The following is a 16,297-nucleotide window of genomic DNA, read 5'->3' as shown; positions in this document are numbered from 1 at the left end:
ATTTGAACCGAAGTAATCATGATGTTGGGCTAAAAATATCTAAAATTGGGTAATTGGGCTTTGTACCATAATTGGGGTTTGGACAAAAGAACGACACTTGTGGAAATTAGACTATGGGCTATTAATGGGCTTTATATTTGTTTAACTAAATGATATTTTATTAATTTTAATATAAAGATTTACAATTGGACGTCCCTATAAATAACCATATACACTCGATCGGACACGATGGGCAGGATATTTATATGTACGAATAATCGTTCATTTAACCGAACACGGGAATGGATTAATAGTCTATGGAATTATTAAAACAGGGGTGAAATTATGTACAAGGACACTTGGCGTATTGTTAACAAAGTATTAAACCTTGGATTACACGCAGTCGATATCCTGGTGTAATTATTAAACAAAGTATTAAAACCCTGTTACAGTTTAAGTCCCCAATTAGTTGGAATATTTGACTTCGGATATAAGGATAATTTGACGAGGACACTCGCACTTTATATTTATGACTGATGGACTGTTATGGACAAAAACCAGACGGGCATATTAAATAATCCAGGACAAAGAACAATTAACCCATGGGAATAAACTAAAAATCAACACGTCAAACATCATGATTACGGAAGTTTAAATAAGCATAATATATTTTATTTCATATTCCCTCGTACTTTTATTTATTGTCATTTTAATTATTGTTATTTATTTTATATTGTTAGTTAAATATCGTCATTTACTTTACGCTTCACTTAAAATATAAAATCGACAAACCGGTCATTAAACGGTAAAACCCCCTTTTATATATTATTAATATAATATATTTTGTATGAATATAATTGTTTAAAATATAGTGTAAAATAAGCCAGCTCCCTGTGGAACGGACCGGACTTACTAAAAACTACACTACTCTACGATTAGGTACACTGCCTATAGTGTTGTAGCAAGGTTTAGGTATATCCCATTTGTAAATAAATAATTAAAACTTATCATATTTTTTGTAAAATTGTATCGTATTTAATAGTTTTTCCTAGTAAAATATATAGCTATTTCATATACACCTCGCATAACATCAATATATATCTATGTTACATAACTCATATGCACATGAATATACAATCCACTCTCATGTCACTTCCATCACCACCACAATCTCACCCTTAAGAACCGTCACCTAATAAACCCATCATTCACCCAATAACAACAAACCACCGTCTCTTTTCTCTCTTCTTTTTCTGTTTGCTGTTTAATCGAACTCAGCTGCTATTGCTATGAGTATTCTGTCTCAACAACAACTCCAAGAATCACCCAACAATTATTTTGTAAGCTACTACTATTTTTTTTACTGCCATTAATCTTGATGTCATATATTAATCCTAACCCTAACCACCCTCACTAAACCATATTCATTTAACCACCACGTCGTTCACTTTTGTTTTGCTCGATCAACACCCGGAACAGCACCTCCACACGCCACCTTTGTTAAACCACAATCACCATCGTGATTCACCCAGGAACCTTTTGCAACTTATTCAAAACTATCACCATTAAACAACCATAACAATCACCACCATGTTTAACTTTCACTACCACCAACAAAACCGTGAATCTCACCATCACCAACACACCTGCAACTTGTGTTCTTCTGTTTCTAGTTCGAGCTAACAACAGCCAAACACCTCTTGATACTTCTCTTTTTTCTGTTTACAACCGTAAACCACCATTGATAACCATCTCTCTCGCTCTCACTATCTCTCTCTCCTCCTTTTGTTTTTCTACTTCAATCAGCAAAACGACCACCAAATCATCGAGCTTCAACTATAACAACATTAAACCCTCTTCAACCTTGAATTACCACCATCTCGTTATATTTTCTTTTTCCTATCTGTTTCCAATTCTAATCGATACCTTAGTGAACCAACCAATACAACAATACTAAATCAAAACCTGAAACTATTATTATTGTTATGAGAAGATGATAATGAACCGATTACCTGTTATTCCTATCTATTCCTGTTTTGCAAAAACCACAACCCATATTAAACTCCAACTAGTGTTGCGTTTACTTCTGTGTTTCCGACAATAGAACCACACCAATGCAGCCATCCTCACAACCATAATCTCTTCCTCTTTCCTCTCTCTCTCTCTCTTGCTTCAATTGTCGACAACTATCACCACCATAAATTTTTCCATCTCTATCCTCTTCCTTGTTTCTCCTTCGTGAACCCAAACCAAACCACCACATCATAATCATTGTTTGCTGCTACGCTTCTGTTTTTCTTTTCTTTTTCTTTGTTCCTGTTCGTTTCCACTTGAACTATTACAGGCCATAGATATTGATAATGATGCTCTAATGATGATGATGAATATTGATGAATAAAGATGATGTGAGGGAAGAATGTGATATAAAGCTATATAGAGGAATAGAAACAAATGACTAAAATCGTGATTTTGATTAGTGGTAGGGTTATAATGTCGATTTTTTTTCTTTAAAAAAACAATCGATGCAGATGAGTTAATGGATGGTTAATTTCATGGGATCCAATTTAAACATTCATGATAATTTTTAGGCTTCAAAAAGAAAATATAATCGGGATATTAAACTGTCTATTCGGCTAGATAAACATTGGGCCGAGATCTTTATTTTATGTTGGGCTAACTTGACAATGATGGTGATACCTTAGTGAGAAACGATGCTGAAGAAGATATAAGTGATGAGTGATGAAGATGCATGTCATGATGATGATACGTATGTGTTGATGATAACATACAACGAAAATGATGATCATGATGATGATCATAATGATAAGTATGATGTTAATATGATGATGATGATGGGCTGTTAGTTTAAGAAGAAAAGGAAGGACATGAAACATAATGGTTAAATAAATATACTGAGCTAAATAAAATAGAAAAGTAAGAAGCGGAGGGATGGTTTGAGGGTGTTATGGGGGAACTAGAGGTCGCAGGTTCGAGTCTCGTTGCGGGCAGTTTATTTTTTTAGCCTATATTGAGGTAGTTACTTATCAATATTATTATCTTTACTATTATTGTTATTATTATTAATTATTGTTATTATTGTAAAGTTAATTATTATTATTACTATCATTAAATATCATTTATATTATTATCAATATTATTATTACTATTATCAGTATTACTAAAAGTATCAATACTGTTAAATTTATCATTTTTATTAGAATGTGTATTATTATTAGAATTAACATTTTTATTAAAATTATCATTTTTTTTATTAAAATTATCATTAGTATTATCATTAGAATTATCATTAAAAGTATCATTTTAATATTATCATTATTATTATTATTAGTTGTATCATTATTAATATTATTATCATTATTATTATTATTATTATTATTATTATTATTATTATTATTATTATTATTATTATTATTATTATTATTATTATTATTATTATTAATTTCAAATCTACTTATTATTATTAATATTATCACTATTTTATTATTATTATAATTATTATTTTTACAAACAAAAGATATCCATATAAAAATATATATTTATTACATATACCATAAGTATACTAACATTAGATTTTTAATATATTAACTACTATAATATTATTTATATTAATATAACATCTAATAAAGTGTATATATCATATAAGTATTACATCAAATTATAAGGATTAATATAATTATATATAAGGATATGCATCTATATATACTATAAAATATATATAAACTTAGTTGATTAATATCACAATGTGTTAATATATATACTTGATATAGGTTCGTGAATCCGAGCCCAACCTTGCGTTGTTCAGTTCTGTCGTATGCATATTTTTACTACAAAATATCGTATAGTGAGTTTTATTTGCTCCCCTTTTAAATGCTTTTGCAATATATATTTTTGAGACTGAGAATACATGCGCTGCTTTTATAAATGTTTTACAAAATAGACACAAGTAATCGAAACTACATTCTATGGTTGGATTATCGAACCGAATATGCCCCTTTTTTGCTTGGTAGCCTAAGAATTGGTGTTTATGATAATTGCCACCAATTGACGCGAATCCTAAAGATAGATCTATGGGCACTAACAAGCCCCAGTCAGCGAATTTGAACTGCTTTAGTACTTCGATTTATCATGTCCGATGTGAGTCCCGGAATGATGGGGATATTCTATATGCATCCTGTTAAGGTCGGTTACCAGGTGTTCAATCCATATGAATGAATTTTAATTCGCGGGTTACGCGTGTCAATATATGAAATCTTGTGGTCAATTAAAATGATGGAAATGATCGATTATGATAAACTAATGAACTCACCAACCTTTTGGTTGACACTTTAAAGCATGTTTATTCTCAGGTATGAAAGAAATCTTCCACTGTGCATTTGCTCATTTTAGAGATATTACTTGGAGTCATTCATGGCATATTTCAAAAGAGGCTGCATTCGAGTCGTTGAGTTCATCAAGATTATTATTAAGTCAATTATAGTTGAATATATTATGAAATGGTATGCATGTCATCAACTTTTGATGTAATGAAAGTTTGTTTTTTAAAAATGAATGCAATGTTTGTAAAATGTATCATTTAGAGGTCAAATACCTCGCGAGGTAATCATATGCTACTGTATTCATTCTTATGGATTAGGACGGGTCTTTACATGTGGTATCTGAGCGGTGGTCTTAGTAAACCAGGTCTTGCATTAATGTGTCTAACTGATAGTTGTTTAGATGCATTAGTGGGTCTGGACTTCGACCGTGTCTGCATGTCAAAAGTTTTGCTTATCATTTCGTGTCGAAAATTACCTGCTTATCATTCTTAGGGAATCACTTGCTTATCATTCTTAGTCTAGACACATCTTACTACATTGATTTCATGAATAGTGTATAGACAAAATTCATATCTTAGCGTATCTGCTAATTCATTTCTTAGCTTATCAGTTACTGTAAACTTTGCCTGATATATTCCATAAATTCCTCCGTAATCTACGAAATCTTTTGTTCTATATATATATATATAGATATTCTATATAATTAGAATACCACCCGATAGCCGGAAATCACTTCATATCGAAAAATCCTTTATTCAATCGTACAAAATGGAACTCACCACTAGTTCAAGTCCCTCAGATTTCGATATGGAGTTTCACTCGAGTTCCCAAAGCAGTGTGATCGGAATGGATCAACCAATTATCCATCATCTATTCTGGATGAATTAAAGATGAGTTCGTAGTCTACTTAATCATTGGAGACAAGAAGAAGGTGATCCTTTCCGTCAACCGAATTCACCTCTTGACGATGAACCTAAAGCACTTACCGGCGAACCTATCCGAAACACCATTTTCAGCCTTATTTCCAAGGTAACTCATCACAATTATATTCTATCCACAATTCTAAACCTTATTCATCCGCTCGTTCCGACCGACAATCATCCTGGAGTAATGGAAGAAGTCAACGAGCTTCGCGCTCGAGTAATCAATTTGGAAAACGTGGTGCAAAACCTACCAGCTTCAGCAACATCACCGGTACCAACAGTACCATCAGTAACAGCACTAATACCATCAACAATCCATGCCTCAACATTTCAAAATGTACCTCGAGTATAATCATCGTTCTACGTATCATTCTACATTATTTATCTTCGTTCGACATGGCGATTATGTAATCTCTAATATTTTAGAGATTATATATTTTTGTTCTAACGGTAAATCAAATGAGTTTAATATCATATTGACTCATTAAATCCATGATTACATCTGAAGAAAATATATATGTATATACGTTTTCATGAAAATTGTAATTAAAAATTCTTTTGTACAAACTGTTAATGGTGAAAATATTTTAACGGGTAGGTAATTCCCGAGGAATATTTAGATTTCACATTAATAAGTTACACTGTATATTCTTCAAATCTAATTCAACAGTCATTTACTATCCTACTTACATCTACAGATATACGAATCCGTTTACAGCAGAATAACCATTTTCATTCAATTTCATATTTGGATTTTGAATCCACCAAGTGGCATAATGAAGAAAACATTTGACAAAATAAAATTTGTTAGAAACAAACAAATTAACTATGAGAAATTCTGTTAAGAATCCATGCTAACGAAATCCTAGCTAACTGTTAATTCCTTATTACATTTAATTATCGCAATTTATTTATCGCAATTTTAATTCTCGCAATTTTATTTATCGTCATTTAATTTCTGTTATTTATTTTATGCACTTTAAATATCGTGACACGTATACAAGGTTTTGACATATCATATCGACGCATCTATATATATTATTTGGAATAACCATAGACACTCTATATGAAGTAATGTTCGAGTTAGTTATACAGAGTTGAGGTTGATTCTACAATAATATATATACTTTGAGTTGTGATCGAGTCTGAGACATGTATACAATGGGTTACGAATACGTATTAATTAATTCAAATTTTATATATTAAACTATATATGTGTAAAGACCCGTCCTAATCCATTAGAACGAATACAATAACATATGATTACATCGCGAGGTATTTGACCTCTATATGATACATTTTACAAACATTGCATTCGTTTTAAAAGACAAACTTTCATTACATCGAAAGTTGACAGGCATGCATACCATTTCGTAATATCCAAACTATAAATGACCTAATATGTCATTTACTTAATAATAATCTCAATTGAACTTCAACGACTTGAATGCAATGTCTTTTGAAATATGTCATGAATGACTCCAAGTAATATCTTTAAAATGAGCAAATACACAGCGGAAGATTTCTTTCAAACATGAGAATAAACATTCTTTCAAGTGTCAACCAAAAGGTTGGTGAGTTCATTAGTTTATCATAATTAATCAATTCCATAATTTTAATAGACCACAAGATTTTCATTTCCATTTCTCATAAAAATCATTCATATGGATTGAACATCTGGTAACCGACATTAACAAAATGCATCTAAAATATCCCCATATATAATCATCGAAGTACTAAAGCAGTTCAAATTCTCTGACTGGGGCGTGTCAAAGCCCATACATCTATCTTTAAGATTCGCATCAACTATGGGCAATTATAATAAACCCCAATTCTTAGGTTACCAAGTTCAACAAGGGCGATATCCGGTATTACGATTCAACCATAGAATGTAATTTCGATTACTTGTGTCTATTCCGTCAAACATTTATAAAAACACATGTATTCTCAGTCCCAAAAATATATATTGCAAAACCATTTAAAAAGGGAGCAAACGAAACTCACAATACTATATTTTGTAGTAAAATACATATGATGACATTGAACAATGCAAGGTTGGCATTGGATTCACGAACCTATATTAAGTATATGTATTTATATAATGATCAATATTTGTCCAACAATATAGGTCAAGTCGTAGTGTATCACAATCCTAATGCTCGAGACTAATATGCAAAGGTCAACAAAAGTCAATTTGACTCAAAATGATTTCCAAAATCTATACATGATTAATATATAGTTTAAATATCGTCGTTTTATATTTTTAAATATTTTTAAAAGATCTATTAGAGTAAATAATATAATTCATTAATTAATAAATAAAATTTTATATAAAATATACTTTTATATATCTTAAGTAATAAAATTTATAAAGTTCATTTAACATCATAAAAATAATATGATATGTAGTATTAATGTAATTATGTTACACGTAGTAAAACATCTTTGTATTACATATTTATTTGATAAAATAACATCGATAATAATAATAGTAAGTAAAAGTTATATTATTTTGTAATAATAATTATTATTATTCTATTAATAATAATAAAAATATTTATATTTGCTAAAATGATATTATGATAAAATGGTAATTCATATTAACAAAAATAATGAAATTTTATATTAACAATGATATTCTTATTAAAATAATAATTTTTTAAAAATGATAGTTTTAATATTAATAATACTTTTTATAATAATAGTGTTAAAAATAATGAAAAACGATAATTTTATCTAAATCAATATCTTACAATAATTTAAATTTTATCATGATACTCATACTCATTATTTCCTAATCGGTTTATTTAATAGCTTTTAATCGTCTTTTATATCGTGTTCGTGTTAATGATAATAATAGTAATCATAATAATTAGGTGTTACTAATATTAATTTTTAATTATAATAATACTAATGATAATAGATATTGTGATAATGATAATACTAATTATAACTTTAACGATAATAACGATAGTAATAATAACAATTTTTAATGATAATACTTTTTATTGATAATGATAATGATAATAATAATAATAATAATAATAATAATAATAATAATAATTAGATAAAAACTATAACGACGATAATAACGACGATAATAATAATCATTTTTAATAATAATACCAAATTTCAATTGACTATAACTTCAAATCCGTTCATCGAAACCATTCGATATCTAAATGAAAAGTTCTTAATTTTTTGCTAGCTTTCCAACGACATGCATATCTTATACCTTATCTCAACCGCATATATAACTAATTCAGGATTCAACATAACCTAGCTAAAGGCAATATCAAAAGTACAAACATGCATAATCCTATATACTCGAGCACTAGTCAGGGATACACTATTAGTATGTAAAAGTTAAATTATGAGTGTTTACGTATCAATATTGGGATTCAATATTGCAGGAAATGTACGTAGACGCAACGGAAATGATAAACACTAAATTGACCTCACGAGCATACCCATGAACTATACCCATAACCTCCATAGCTATAACCCATAATTTCCTTAGCTTTGCCCCGCTCGCATAACCCATTTGAAATAACTCGCTCATGACCTCGTCGTAGTATTTTATGTATAATACTAATAATATTATTTGATAGCACTAATACTAATAATAATAAGATTAATATTAATAATCTTAATATTAATAATAATAATATTTATAATATATATATTTATAAATTATGATGCGGAGTATGAAAAATGAATCACAAAACTGAAGAAATTGATCGTTTTATAGGATGTGAACCTCACCTACCCCTCATGCGATCGCATGAGATTGTGAGGTGAGACTCATGCGATCGCATGAGCCTCTTTTAAAGCTCATAATTGATCACAAAACTTGCCGACACTCGTTTGATTAGTATAAAGAATTATATATATTATTTAATCTTTATAATTAATTAAATATTATATTATATTTACGTGCGTAGTATAAATGTAATTTTTGTTCAAATGACTCGTACGTTGTCACTCGACTCATGTACCACCTTCGATTTTTCGAACGCACTTTCGTACGTTTAGAAAACTAGCCTTTTACGTTATGCGACGTGTACCCTTATTAATAATTTGACTTACTCATCAATAAATTACCTTATAAAAATGTAACTTATAAAATTGAGCGTTGTGGTCATTTGCTTCTATAAATCAGTGACTCGTTGTTTATCAAAATATATATTATTTTAAATCAGGACGTTTTATGACTAAGTTAAAATATATATATATATATATATATATATATATATATATATATATATATATATATATATATATATATATATATATATATATATATATATATTTATTTATTTAAAATTGTAAATTTGTACATAATATATATGCTTGAAATATTTATCTAATGATATAATATTTAGTCTTTCAAACCAATTATATTTCAAAGTTCGTTTTATATAATTTAACTCATTTTGAATAATAGTAGTTATTTTACCAAATAATATTTTTAATATGAAAATTAATAGTTGATTTATCAAGGGACACGATTTAATCAAAGTAAAGTACACTTTTGAAATTTTAAACGGAAATGATTACTAACTTTTGACTAACTCTCGTTAATGACACTTTTGTAAATCACATTTACCAAATACTCAGGATACCGTTAAAAAGAAAAGGTTTTCTAAATCAAAGTGGACCTCTCAACGGAGACTCGTAATCATACAATGTATCTGATAAATCAATCATTTGATATTATCTTCTAATTTTATTGATAAACATATTGAAATAAATGCGTTCAGGTAAAACATTATACGTTTAAATACTTTGTTGACATTTTCCAGTTATAATATATACACATATACATACATAATCATATATGTTCATTTAATGGTTCGTGAATCGTTGAAATTTAGTCGAGGTTAAATGAATTATGAACACAGTTTAAAATTCTTGAGATTTAACTTAACAAACTTTGCTTATCGTGTCGGAAACATATAAAGATTAAAGTTTAAATTTGTTCGGAAATTTTCGGGTTGTCACAGTACCTACCCGTTAAAGAAATTTAATCCCGAAATTTGATTGAGATGGTCATGGCTGACAATAAGTACGTTTTCATGATGCATGCGAGCTGAAAATTAAAGTTTTATCATCAGCGAGTAATATAGATAAAACAATTTGGCTACGCGAAGAGTATAAATGAAATTATCACAAAGGAGTGAAATGAGTAGGCAAAGTTTCGTCATGTCTTTTGACGTAGACAGGTTGATTTCCAGAGTTCAAGAGATTTGGAGAAGGTCTTAGTAATAAGATTTGATTCTTCAAAAATCAAGGAAATTAGGATCCACTTTAAATGCGATCATCTGTTTTGATTGTTCTGTCGAATATTTCACTATAAATCCACCCCCTTCATTTTCTTACAACTCACACCTTCTATTCATACCTTAAAGTATTTGTCAATATGCTCCATCCAGTGCTGATTCTGGATATACTTCTAACTTTCATATCTGTTATTCTTCTTTTTCATCTACCACCTGAAGAATCTATTTACTTCTACTATACACTTGGTTTTATAGTGTTTTTAGTTTTCCCGTGTCTTTATGTTGCTATAAGAATCGATATATACGGATTATAATTTCTGGGAGGTTGTTGGGTTTTATATCTTCTCTTATATTTCGATGTCCTGGCTTCTGTCTCCCATAATCATTGTCATCTCCAGTTAATGCTTTCTTTTATTTGCTGCTATTTATACCCCAATTTCTGTTTTAGAGCTTTGTCCTTTCGTTTCTTCTTCTTGCGATTAAGTACCACTTATAATGGTCCATAATTCGTAGATATGTATTTCGGAATGAACATTGTTAATGTTCTAAGAAGGAAATTGTAATGGCACGATTTTGACTTGTCAAATTACTAGAATACCTCGGAAAAGACCGAAACATCAAGAAATATTTTCTTGATATTTTAGAGGTTAAAAAGAATACAAGAGTCGTGTAACATAGCACATGATGACGTTATGATCTGTGAATCATCACATTCCATTTAGAAACTCAGCATGAATTACTGTAATATAATCACGTTGATCAAGTGTCATTATATTATACTAATTCATGCTTCAGTTTCCAACACTACTTTAAAAATATTCCTATTTTAAACTCGAAGGTTTCAGAATTTAGAAACAAATATAGTTTCTTTTATGATGTAACACAGATAGCGCGAAGGGGTAAAAGATTTCGGATAACAATAGTTATGAAGATATCTTCAGAAATATGGAGGATATTTATAATGAAAGATACGATGATATCTTAGAATTTCTAATATCAGAGGATGATGAAGAATATTGTCCGCAGGGGTTTAGAGTTAGGAGCAAGGTATTCGTTAATGACTTCAGCATATACTGAATCATTTGGATTCCTTGAAGGTAGGTTCAGTCTTTGTGATTTGTCCACAGCCTCTTTCATACTTTGCTCAATCCGTTTTCCAGTTCCAAAAATTCTCTTTTTCTGAGATTTGCCAATACACTATTCTTTATCATCAAACTTTTTACTGTTAAGGTTGTTCATAGTTTTTGCTGCTTCATCAGCATTTCGAGAACTAGCTCGTAATTCAGGGTGTTTTTCAGAAACTTCACATTCGAAGTATGTAAGTCTAGGAGATAGATGTTATATGTACACATATAACTGTTGGCGTAGACATGTTGCGAGATTTCAAAATACTGATTGCTGATTCCCAGTAATTGACATGACAATTCTTATTACGAGATGCAGATGAGTAAATGATGGGGTTTCGATAAATATAATGATTTTTCGGAAAGTCACAGATCAGTGAAGTTGTTGATAAGTTTGCTGCTAATGTGGCGAGATATGAAAGGTTCCCTAGTAACAATGATGAAGGGTAATCGTTATAATAAGGCTTATTCGAATGAACAAATGAAGTTGATTTGCTGGAGTTGTGACAAAACTATCTATTTTGAAAAGAGATTGAAAAGTTATTTTAACTAATAAATACCAAAGGGTTTGATACAGATACGTGTTAAACTATGACTTTGATTTCGAGGGTTTTTCAGGTACATAACTGTGGGTAACTTGTGGTTGGATCATCATCTCGATTGTTCATTGTTTGAAGTGTATTCAGAAAATTCGGAGGGTTTGAACACAGATTGTAATAGTTAATATGCATATGATGTTCTAGCACAGTTTTGAAGTTAAAGTATAGCTTTGAAAGATGTAGGAATCTAAGAGTAATGATTTTGGTTATATCTCGAGTTGAATTCTGAGATTTAAAAATCAGAATGTGTAATTGTACTAGAATGAAAATGGTTATTTTGATCCATGTGAAGGAATGTATATTGTTGAGGAAATAGTGAGTATAGTTATTGATTGCTGAATCAGATTCGAAGAATGTAACATATTAATTGTGAATCTATATATCTCTCGGGTATTACCTACCCGCTAAAAAAAAAATTTCACAATTAATATTTTGTACCAAAGAATTTTATTACAGTCTTTATGAAAATATATATATGTATATTTTCTTCAGATATACCATAGATTTAATGAGTTAATATTAAATTAAACTCATTTGATTTACGGTTGAACTAGAATTGAATAATCCTTAAAGACTTTAGAAATTACATAACTTTTACGGAGTATTTATTCAATGAAATTGGAATTATGAATCAATACTTTGTTACTTGCTGATGCATGATGTTAATGTTCGTGGAATTCTTGTGAACTTCGCAGGGTACTAATGATGTTAACTGAAAAGTTTCGAGTGCTTCGATGATGAAAGTGTAAAATCAAACATATATTTGAATAATACACTTGATTTGTTATGAATTGGAATTTATTGAATTGAGACAGAGATTGTTGTTAACGATGGTTAAGTTGCTGATGAAGGATGTACATCATAGCATATTAGTAATATGACTTAACAGAGTTGTTAAAATCCATACATAATAGCTTAGTACGGAAAGATTTATCTTGATCTCAAAATTTATATATATATAAAATTTACATTTAATTTCTTCAGAGGGAATGAGTTAATACTTCATAACTCGTTGATACAATATACGCGTTATTGATTCGTAATGATGTCCACGGTGATTTCTTGAATTGACGAAGTTTGTGATGTTATAGATGCTGCTGATTCTGACGATGCTGAAGGCACTGTCTGTGCTGGTGATGTTACAGTATGTTGATGTTGCTGGTAAAATAAGTAGCTCCTAAATCACGCACCATTCTTGACAAGGTTTCCGCTCTTCCTTCTATCATTTTGTTTCGCTCATCTGATTTATGGTTAAGGCTAGAACATATAATCTCTAAGACTTTGGAGATTACATAATTGCCGCGAAAAGTTTCTCCAATGAATCAATACTTCATCGGTTATTATTGTTGGTACTTCTTGTTATCTACGGTGCATATGACGTTGATGTTCGAGGTACAGATCGTTGAGGTGTGAGATGTGGATGTTGTTGGTGGTGGTGGTTATGGTACTGTTGGGGTTGCTGATGGTGGTACTGGTTATGCTGCCAGTGCTACTGCTGGTGTTTGTAACCTTTGCACCATATTCTCTAAAGCCACTACCCGAGCGCGAAGCTCGTTGACTTCTTCTATTACACCGGGGTGATTATCGGTTCGGACGAGTGGATAAATAAAATCTAGAATTTGATGTAGTAAATAATCGTGACGAGATACTCTAGAAATGAGAGAGAAAATGGTATCTCGGACAGGTTCGCCGGTAAGTGCTTCAGGTTCATCGCCAAGAGGACAATGTGGTGGATGGAGAGGATCACCTTTTTCTTATCTCCAATGATTAAGGAGACTACGAACCCATCCCCAATTCATCCAGAATAGATGATGGCTAATTGGTTGATCCATTCCGGTCACGCTGCTTTCGGAGCTCAAGTGAAACTCCATATCGGAATTCGAGGGACTTGAACTAGTGGAGAGTTCCATTTCGTATAATTGAATAAACGATTTTTCGATATGAAATGATTTCCGACTATCGGATGGTATTCTATTACATACATATATGTATATGTATGTATGTATGTATATATATATATATATATATATATATATATATATATATATATATATATATATATATATATATATATATATATATATAGATCGAAAGAATTCGTAGATTACGGAGGAATTTACGGAATATGTCAGGCAAAGTTTACACTAACAGATACGCTAAGATATGGTTTAGCAGATATGTGAAGATATGAATTTTGTCTATACACTATTCATGCAATTAATGCAGTAAGATGTGTCTAGACTAAGAATGACAAGTATGTAATTTCCGACAAAATGATAAGCAAAACTTTTGACGTGCAGACACGGTCGAAGTCCAGACTCACTAATGCATCCTAACGACTATCAGTTAGACACACTAATGCATACCTGGTTCGCTAAGACCACCGCTCTGATACCACATGTAAAGATCCGTCCTAATCCATAAGAATGAATACAATAACATATGATTACATCGCGAGGTATTTGACCTCTATATGATACATTTTACAAACATTGCATTCGTTTTGAAAGACAAACTTTCATTACATCAAAAGTTGACAGGCATGCATACCATTTCGTAATATCCAAACTATAAATGACCTAATATGTCATTTACTTAATAATAATCTCAATTGAACTTCAACAACTCGAGTGCAACGTCTTTTGAAATATGTCATGAATGACTCCAAGTAATATCATTAAAATGAGCAAATACACAGCGAAAGATTTCTTTCAAACCTGAGAATAAACATGCTTTTAAGTGTTAACCAAAAGGTTGGTAAGTTCATTAGTTTATCATAATTAATCAATTCCATAATTTTAATAGACCACAAGATTTTCATTTTCATTTCTCATAAAAATCATTCATATGGATTAAACACCTGGTAACCGACATTAACAAAATGCATCTAGAATATCCTCATATATAATCATCGAAGTACTAAAGCAGTTCAAATTCTCTGACTGGGGCGTGTCAAAGCCCATAGATCTATCTTTAGCATTCGCGTCAACTAAGGACAATTATAATAAACCCCAATTCTTATGTTACCGAGTTCAACAAGGGCGATATCCGGTATAACGATTCAACCATAGAATGTAATTTTGATTACTTGTGTCTATTCCGTCAAACATTTATAAAAACACATGTATTCTCAGTTCCAAAAATATATATTGCAAAAGCATTTAAAAAGGGAGCAAATGAAACTCACAATACAGTATTTTGTAGTAAAAATACATGTGATGACATTGAACAATGCAAGGTTGGCCTTGGATTCACGAACCTATATTAAGTATATGTATTTATATAATGATCAATATTTGTCTAACAATTTAGGTCAAGTCGTAGTGTATCACAATCCTAATGCTCGAGACTAATATGCAAAGGTCAACAAAAGTCAATTTGACTCAAAATGATTTCCAAAATCTATACATGATTAATATATAGTTTAAATATCGTCGTTTTATATTTTTAAATATTCTTAAAAGATCTATTAGAGTAAATAATATAATTCATTTATTAAAAAATAAAATTTTATATAAAATCTACGTTTATATATCTTAAGTAATAAAATTTATAAAGTTCATTTAACATCATAAAAATAATATGATAGGTAGTATTAATGTAATTATGTTACACGTAGTAAAACATCTTTGTATTACATATTTATTCGATAAAATAATATCGATAATAATAATAGTAAGTAAAAGTTATATTATTTTGTAATAATAATTATTATTATTCTATTAATAATAATAACAATATTTATATTTGCTAAAATGATATTATGATAAAATGGTAACTCATATTAATAAAAATAATGAAATTTTATATTAACAATGATATTCTTATTAAAATAATAATTTTGTAAAAATGATAGTTTTAAAATTAATAATACTTTTTATAATAATAGTGATAAAAATAATGAAAAACGATAATTTTATCTAAATCAATATCTTACAATAATTTAAATTTCATCATGATACTCGTACTCATTATTTCCTAATCGGTTTGTTTAATAGCTTTTAATCGTCTTTTATATCGTGTTCATGTTAATGATAATAATAGTAATCATAA

The sequence above is a fragment of the Rutidosis leptorrhynchoides genome, chromosome 3 (genome assembly GCF_046630445.1).
Source record: "Rutidosis leptorrhynchoides isolate AG116_Rl617_1_P2 chromosome 3, CSIRO_AGI_Rlap_v1, whole genome shotgun sequence".
NCBI classification, from domain to species: Eukaryota; Viridiplantae; Streptophyta; class Magnoliopsida; order Asterales; family Asteraceae; genus Rutidosis; species Rutidosis leptorrhynchoides.
Note: the sequence above shows the minus strand (reverse complement) of the source record.